The sequence below is a fragment of the Delphinapterus leucas genome, chromosome 16 (assembly GCF_059928025.1).
Source record: "Delphinapterus leucas isolate spDelLeu-1000000601 "Yukka" chromosome 16, BTC_Dleu_Yukka2, whole genome shotgun sequence".
In the NCBI taxonomy this organism is placed as follows: Eukaryota; Metazoa; Chordata; class Mammalia; order Artiodactyla; family Monodontidae; genus Delphinapterus; species Delphinapterus leucas.
In genome coordinates this window covers 84,056,236-84,065,229 of record NC_143144.1, presented here as the reverse complement: position 1 = coordinate 84,065,229, position 8,994 = coordinate 84,056,236, and the positions used below count along the sequence as shown (strand labels likewise).

The following is an 8,994-nucleotide window of genomic DNA, read 5'->3' as shown; positions in this document are numbered from 1 at the left end:
TTAATGTTAGAGCCGGCATTTTGGTTCTAAGTAACAGCTCCTGCAACAAATTTCGAAAGCCACCTGCCTGGCGCGGCCTCCCTCTGGTGACCCGCCCCGCGGGCTGGCCTCCTCCCCACCAGCACCTGCGCCCAGGGCGGCCTGCAGACTGATGGTCCCACGTCGGCACGGGCCCGGCAATCAGCAAGCGGCCGCCTCGACTGGCCATCCATCTGACTCGACAGCTTAATCTGATGACAACACACTGGTGACAGAAACAGATTCTTCTGCACAATAAAGAATAGCACACATGGGCTTTTCGTGGGATAGCTGGCTAAATTCACCAACTTTTGGAAATACATCATTTCTGTGCCTCGCCCTTTATTCTAGGAACTTCCACGGGAGTGTGAAAAGCCTCACAGGGGAGGGTCGCCGCCCACTCCTGGGACGCCCGCTCGGGACCACACGTTCTCCTCCAGTTCCCTGTGCCCCCAGCACCGTCCCTGCTGTCGTGGTGAAGCCAGGCAACAAGCACAGCACATGGACACTTAGGGGCGAGTCCAGCAGTGAGCACGTCGCAGGGCAGCGCCTGTCCCCCGCCCCCCTCGCACTCACCCACCGGGACCACTGGGGACCATCGGGGACCACCAGGGCCTCCCTCCCCAGCCGCCGCCTCTTGTCCCTCAAGGCGGGCTCGCCATCGCTCGGCCAGTCCAGCGTTCCGAGGTGTGCGTCTGAGGAGAAGCAGCACACGCTTTATTGGTAACGTGCGTTGTGATGTGCCTGTACACCCAAACCTGGACAGTTTTCCCGTAAAGATCCTGAGACTACCTGCAGGAAGGCGCAGGTAACCCCGCGGGGCGCGGGCTGGGGGTGCGGAGGCCTGTTCCTGAGCCTCGCGCCTCCCGCTGCCACTCCTGCCTGAATGAAGCGGCACAACAAGCCAGTCTCCCCGCTTCGGAACCCAAATGCCAGGCCCGGCAGCGAGGGATGACTCCCGCTCAAGCCAGGGTCTCCCGCCACGCCCTCCCGGAGGACTGCTTTTACGGGAATTAAAAGCCCGCAGACCAGGGCTTCCCTGGTGGCGCAGTGGTTGAGAGTCCGCCTGCCGATGCAGGGGACACGGGTTCGTGCCCCGGTCCAGGAGGATCCCACATGCCGCGGAGCGGCTGGGCCCGTGAGCCATGGCCGCTGAGCCTGCGCGTCCGGAGCCTGTGCTCCGCAACGGGAGAGGCCACAACAGTGAGAGGCCACAACAGTGAGAGACCCGCGTGCCCGGGGGGGGGAAAAAAAAAAAAAGCCCGCAGACCAGACACTGGCTCCTTTCTCATTCACAGAGGGGTCCCTAACTCAGGCCTCTCCCAGAACTGCCCGCTCCCACCCTCACCCCCATGCTCCCCACCGGAAAGCCCCCGGACGGCCCGCAGCCCCACGTGACAGCACCTCCCCAGGTGCGACTGCTCACGCCGGGCTGCCTGCTGCCACCTCCCCCTCCTCCCCCTCTTCCTTCCTCGCCCTCGCCCAGCCCCGTGCAGGTGCACCGGAAGCGCTGCCAGCCCGCCGTCCTGCACCCACTGAGCGCCCCAGCGCAGCACTCGAGGTCTGCAGGCTTCCTGTCTGGACCCTCACACATCCCAATGCCCCACCGGAGCCGCTGACAGGTCCCCAGCCGCATCTTGGCGTCCACACTCCCGCTGCTCAGGCCCCCTGGGGGAAGCCTTACCACCTCCGCACAGGTGCTCCGCCCAGCACTCCCACCGCTACAGGAGCAGGTGGCAGAGACCCGGCGAGGTATGTGCCTCGGGTCCTAAACCAGAGCCCAGCACGCGGACGCCCCTCCTCCGGTATCCGCACCACCAACCTGCCGGCCCCGGCGAGGCACGGGGTGTCCCTGGCCACCTGCACGAAGGGCCACCACACACGGGACAGCCTCGCCGGCACCGCGCCCCTGCACTCGGCCCTCCCCTGGGGCAGGCTGCACACCAGGAGGGGGCGGGGCCCCTTCAGCCAGGGACAGGCTTGGGTGCACTGCTTTTCCCGCAATGCAGAGGACCATGCTCGCCCACACTGATGTCCAGAAAGCATAACCGAACATACAGGTAATGCATTTCTTTACGCCACTTCTCGTCCCCAAAGGACTTCTGACAGTGTCCCTGTGTCCCCACCAAAGGTGGCACGCACGGTGCGTCGGGAAAGCCGGCGCTAGTGACAAATAAACCCGGGCTGAAAACTCCTACCCCAGTGGTTTGTGCAGGTCGCTCACTCCCAGGCAGCCTCCTCACGTGCAAACAAAGACCCTGAGTGTCCCCCTCAGCAGGTGACCTCGAGAATTCCCTAGGACAGACTGGGTAAAGCCTCCAGCAAGGCCTTCAATAAATGTTAGTATCAGCAGTATCATGACTGCACTGAATCTCCTGGAATGTAACTCTACCAGAGGCTGAACCTGAGTGATATGAAGGTAAAGAGACCCCAAAATAAGGCCCATTTCCACATACACACAAAAATTATTTCAGATCTTCTAATTCTGACAAAGCCCACCTAATGGACCACATTACCCCTCACTACTGTGACTCCCTCTCACACAGGAAAACACTGTCATATGCTGGTGTCACTGCTGGTTCCTGGCCACTGCCATAGTGTCGGGTCCTCCAGAAAGTTCTTTCAATTTAACCGACGATTAAGGTCAGGCCTCCCAGAGACAAGTGACTCGGGACTGGGAACACACACGTGCTAAGCCTACGTGCCCGCTCTAGGCCCACCCAGCACAAGCTGGCCATCAGCATGGCACACCTGGACACAGAACTCTGCCACCCGAGCGGGAAGCTCCTTGAGACCAGCCACTTCAGTGGCTCCCAAATCATCCACTGTAAAAAACTAGAAACAGGCAGCTGGGCAAAGCACCTCCTTAGAGACAAAAGGAATTTCAGAGACCTGGCAAATCAGCCCTAGGCTTCATGATGCTCCAGACGAAACGAAGGTCTGCGCTACATGGAATCACAGTCACGGGAGATGGAGCCCAACTGAGGCTCCGTCCCTAGTCTTGCCTCCACCAGAAACAGTTTTGTGACTGAGTTAACAAATGTCAACTATTATTATTATTATTCAGGGCTCACCATGGGGGGACCCGGGTTGATTCCCCAAATGGGATTCTCTCCCAGTAGCTCACAATAGCCCTGTGAACAGCAATGCCGTTTTCCTGATTTTTGGAGAAACGAAGGCTCGGTAAAGGTTAAGTGACTTCACTTGAGGTCACAGACAGTAATTAAGGAGCCAGGTCCAAACTGAGTCCGTCTTGTTCCCAGAGGCTGGAACCTTAACCCTGCATATACCACCCCAAATGAGGGCGTGGATAGTGTTAAATCTGTAAAACTAGGATGCTGATTGGATGGGGTGGGGTATAGGGACAAGGATGCTGGCTGGATGAGGGGAAAACAAGGATGCTAATTGGACTGAAGAGAAACAAGGATACTGACTGTACTGGAGGGAAAACAAGGATCCTGGTCAGTTCCTCACCCTTTTTCCAGTTAGTCTCATCCTTCTATGAGACTACGGTTCCAAATTAAAATTTCTATCTAGGCAGTGCTTCATACTTCACAAAATAGTCATCTGTTACCTTCTGTGCTTGCGCTTATCCAGGTAGAGTAAGTGTGATCACTACCATCCCACAGCTGAGGAGGCAGCTAGGGGTTTACAGCTGCCCAAACCACCCAGCTAGTAAACGGCATCACCAGAATCTCTCCCACAACTGGCACTTCATAAATAAAAACTCAGTTCAGCTTCCCCAAAATGTATTTGGTGGCATATATGAAAGTTAACCCTTACCTGACACCGTGAAAATGCTTCTACCCAGAGAGAGAAAAAGCAAGACCAGCCATTCAAAGGGAAAGATGGGCGTGAAATATAATATGGCTGTCCATGCTTAACGTTTGTTTGTAAAACTAACGCCAAAGTTTTGGTAACATCTGCACGTTCTGTCATAACCACAAGACCGAAAACTATAACGTGGGGATAACACGTCGGGTTTACAACTCGAAGAGATTCACGTGTCTCTGAGGAGTTACAAAACCATACACAGATCCATCAGCACAAGCAACTCAGAACAATACCGGCTGAGGATGGACCCACGTGGCAGGGGAACTCGGAGCTTGTGTGGGTTGGAGAGCTCTCCTCAGGCAACCCTAAGCCTGCCCTGGAGATGCTCAAACATTAGGGTCCCCTGGAGCGCTTGAAAAGACACAGGTCCCCGGGTTCTGACCCAGTAGGTCTGGCAAGGGGTGCTATAATCTTCCTTTTAACCAGCACACTCAGTAATTCTGACACCAGCAGGGTTCAGACCGCCTTTTGAGAAACTGTTCTGCTATAGCTCACGAGTATCCCACTTCAAGGAGAGCAACGGGGCCCGCGTTTCAGTGGTGGCTCTTACTTATAACACCGACAAGTGGGCCAGATCTGAAGGGGACACCCTCGGCCCCTACTTTTAGTCCTTTTTTTGGGGGTAAAAACAAATGAGAAATACCTACCAGTTATTTATTAAAGTTCAACATTAAAATGTCCCATCCCATATTTTGCCCTGAGATTCAATTCACTCTCTCCATCCATCTAGAAACCTCTGAACATCCAGGGCTGGAATTGCCCAATCTGTCAATAAGGTGAGAGTTTTCTAAACTATCATCCATATGACTCAATTTGTCAGTAAAAACTGCCACCAGCGCTGTGCTTGCAGAAAAATGTCCATAAATGCATTATTGCAACCGGCAGATCGATGTCTATAATAAAAACAAATAGATTTGACAAGTGCCGGCTTTTACGAGTCCTGCCATTGGTGGACCGCACATTCAGTCTCACCCGCAGACTTCTGGGAATGGGCAACAGACCTTGGGTTAGATACTCTGCTGACTTCACAAGTGTTACAGGTAGGAAATTATTCTAACGAGAAAATTTTCCAAGGAAGAGAGCGAACGTACTAGGCATTTATAGCTCTCTCACAATTCCTTTCACAGTTACACACATACACACATGACAACAAGTTTAACAACCCTAAGAAAATGTTTCTGTAGAATTTTTAACTGGTTTTTATCACAGCTGCATCACAGGCCAAATGAGTTTACTCCAGGTTGGGGGAGGGGGAGGGTACAAGGGGACACGAGGCCTGGAGACCCCCACTCCTCTGCTAAGCCCCCAGTCTAACTGAAAACAACCTGTGGTATCAGAAACAGGTGTCAGCATTTAGCACGTGGCCAAGGATGTCACTGCCGTGTCAGTGGCCCCTGGGGCAGCCTATTTATTTAGTTGTTTAGCTGGAGCAGACACCAGGAGGATGGCAGCCACAGACTGGCTTAACTACCAGGGGTTTCGAGCACTTTTGGCAAGACACTGTCTGTGACCAATTTACACGTAAGCCACATCTGCCAAAACCACTTTGATTCCTTCAAAGTTTACAAAAGGTCACAAAAATGATTTATTCCTCTTCTTAGGCAATTCATTTTAACAGTGATATAAAGGAGTAGGTCATTCACTGTACCCCATATACTCTTTTTTTTTTTTTTAATAAATTTATCTATTTATTTTTGGCTGTGTCGGGTCTTTGTTGCGGTGCACGGGTTTTCTCACTGTCATGGCTTCTCTTGTTGCAGAGCACAGGCTCCAGGCGCGCAGGCTTCAGTAGCTGTGGCACATGGGCTCAGTAGTTGTGGCTCGCGGGCTCTAGAGCGCAGGCTCAGTAGTTGTGGCGCACGGGCTTAGTTGCTCCGCGGCATGTGGGATCTTCCCGGGCCAGGGCTCAAACACGTGTCCCTTGCATTGGCAGGCAGATTCTTAACCACTGCGACACCAGGGAAGCCATCATATATTCTTTATATGGTTTCCCCAAGCCCTGCGGCCCTCCTCGATAAGCTCTTTATTGCTGTTAATGTTTTAAAGAAAATTTAAAAGAAAACTAGACTATTTCTTCCCACTGACCAGCAGACAATGCAGCAGTTACCCAAATGCCACAGAACACACATCTCGCAGTATTTTGCCTCTAACGGTGGATGTCCAACTTTCATCGACCTATGCCCAAGAAAGGCCTCCAGAGCTAACGGGATGGGAAAACTGATGTCAGCCAAGGGGAGACAAGCCATCCTGCAGTCAAACCTCCCTCCCCCTCCCAGATAAACCACACACACTTTCAAACCGAGAATGGGCAATGGATTGGTTCATTTATGAAAAGGCCACTCTCACCCAATGGTATTATATTATAGTTTATACGTCTTTGATGTTTAAATCTTCAGGTTTCCTTTAAATAATATTCTGTGATAAGACCCCAACCTCTTTCAGAAACTACCAGAAACTACCCAGGAAACAGAGGGTCTGGGAGGACTGTGACAGGAGCCAAAGGAGCCCAGGGCCTTTCAGGGACCCGGAGCCTCAGAGACGACACAGGATGTCAAAAACCTCAAGGAAAGTGGGTCTAGAAGAGGAACTTCACCCTGGGGCCATGGAGGGAGGTGGGGTCAGAGCCAAGTGTGAAAACAAACCTGGCAATAATGTTAACAGATGACTATGGGAAAAGAGAATTCAGAAAGCACTGTTCTGCTTCCTTCTTTTCCTACCAAGGAGAATATACTACAAAACTGAAAAGGGCATTGATGCCCAAAAAGGGGGAGTTGAAATACAAGAGTCTTGGTTTGAATCACTGGCTTCTAAATGTCTGTCCTCTGCAAAATAAGAATAAAGGCAATTTAGCAAGTTTGTTTTATTAAAAAATAAGAAGAAGAGTAAACTGTTTGGGGTTCCTGAGAAAGCAAGAGAAGAGGCCTGGAGGAGAAAGTCCACAGGAACGCCAGGGAAGTCGCGTTCCTCCTCAGGCCCTCCTTCCGCCTCCTTCCCTGAAGGAAGGATGGATGGTCCCTGAGTGAGACATCTGTAAGGGAAACCGTGGAAGAGCAGGTCTGAGTGGAAGATAAGGCCCAGGTGAGGCTCGACTGATAATCCAAGCAAGACCAAAACAGAGAGGAAAAGAGGTTTAAGAACCGCCGCAGCTGAACACGCAGCTGAACACGAGTGAGATGTTAACCACCGTGTCCACACCTGGGGCTTTATTTCTTTAAACCTTGCTCTCCAACACTGAGGCCTTTTTAAAGCAGCGTCTAATGACGTTAGTTAAATCTAGTGTGTGTAATACAGATTTATTTTAATGAAAAGAATATTCACCTAGGAAAGTACCTTAGTGTAGTTCTGCCCTTGAGGCCTGGTTCACCCAGCCCCAGACTGTAACAGACACCACTCTCCCACTCAAATCCTAACTCAAAACAAGAACCCAAGCAGAAATGAAACGCCTGCCAGCGCAAGGCCAGCTCTCCTTTGCAACTTGCAGGCTCTGGACCTGAGCAAGGGCACACCTGGCGTGAACTGTCTCATGGGACAAGGTCCGAGTTAACTCGATATTAACCACCAGCTGGGGGTGGGGGATGGAATGGAAAGGGCGGCCCTGACATCATTTTCTTAAAGTTGTTTACCCCCATGGCGGGCTAAGCTTCCTTGTGTCCTTTTCACCTGAGTGTTTTCTCCACCGGGGACTCATGAAAGCAACACCACCCCCAACCCCATCAGGTCTCGGGATGGGGAGATGTAGAGGAGGGCCTGGCTTAGCTACTTTAAGGGCTCATAGTTAACTGGCCAGTCCAATCCTTAGCTCTTCGTGTTCTACAGCTTCGGGTTCTGCTGCTAACAGCTGCGGTGATCCCTCTCCGGACAAATCAGTCCCCCCCTGCTTGATGACCATCCACTCAACCAAGCAAAAGCTGTGCTCACATATACAAAATGTGCTTCCAGAACAAGGTCAGCTACTGAGCTGAGGCACAGAGAGCAAACACCATTCTGAGATTCAGGAAACGATGAGCCCAGGGAGTGAGGAATACCGTTTAGAACTGCTCTACAGCGTTATCACCGACTTGGGAATTACGGAGCCCAGGGTAAGTGGCTCTCACACTCCCCTTGTTTACGTGTTGCTGTTTACGAAGGCGATTAGGGCGTAATGTATGCCAACATCTGATGAGGACGCGGCCCTCCTCTCACCCTGTCTCAAGCATGAGGCCATGGGGGGGTTCTGCACAAGGGGTCTGCTAAGGGCCTGCTGCTAGGCAGGCCCGGACTACGGGCTTCTGGAAGCTTCCTGGAAACAGAAGGCAGAGGAGCGGCCCCCTTGGCGCTGGTCAGCAGTGCAGGGCAGGAGGGCGTCGAAGGTGTTGACCAACTAGAGGTTCGGCGGAAGCGGCCACAACTCCCAGGCCAGGCCAGGCCACTGTCATCCAACTTGGCCGAGGAACCCCAGGCTGGGAGAGGGCTGGCTACACCTGGCCATACCTGGTCACACCTGGGACCCACAAGGGTCAGCTGGGGAGATGGTCAGAGCGGGCTCCACCACGATGGCAAGGTGGGGTGGGGAGCGCTCAAAAGACCACTGGGGGCTGGACTGCCCCAAGGGCTCCAGACGCCTGCTCTCCCCAGGGAGAGCCCCGAACTTTGGCGGGAGAAAGGCAACCCAGACACTCACCGCGCTGCCCAAACCGCCGACCGAGAGGAGCTGCAAGCGCAGGGACGCGCAGAGCTGACTAAGCGCGTGAAGCCCGGGCAAGTCCGTGGCGCGGGGGCGGGGCCGAGGTTTGTGGGCGGGGCCTGACGTACGGCTCCCGGGGCCCACACGCACCGGGACGTGGCGGAAGCGCAGCCGGGAGGCGCAGAGGCGGGGCCGAGCCGAGGTTCGGGGGCGGGGCCCAGAGTGGGAAGGGACCTGGACGTGAGGGCCGCGGGGCCAGACGCGCGGGGGCGGGGCCTAGACTAGTGGGGTGGGGCCGAGGATGGGCACCGCCTCCCCGCCGGCGCAGGCTCGCCCAGGTCGGAGCATGCCCAGTGCGGCGGCGCCGGGGTCCACCCCGCTCTGCGCAGGTTCGCTGGACGTGTGGCGCTGCCTGGCCCGGCTTTTGCAGGCCCCCGACCCGGCCCGGCCCTCTCCGGCCTCGGCGCCAGGGCCCTGCG

General features: G+C 54.3%; 1 protein-coding gene across 2 annotated transcripts in view; it reads right to left on the bottom strand.

Annotated features, from left to right (window-relative positions):
• Window positions 1-8,613, bottom strand: part of MGMT (O-6-methylguanine-DNA methyltransferase) — a 285,152-nt gene extending 276,539 nt beyond the window's left edge. For both annotated transcript variants that reach the window (XM_022568447.2, XM_022568451.2), the window contains exon 1: window positions 8,513-8,613. The gene's annotated coding sequence lies outside the window, so the exon portion shown is untranslated. The remainder of the gene's footprint in view (window positions 1-8,512) is intronic.
• Between the last annotated feature and the right edge of the window lie 381 nt (window positions 8,614-8,994).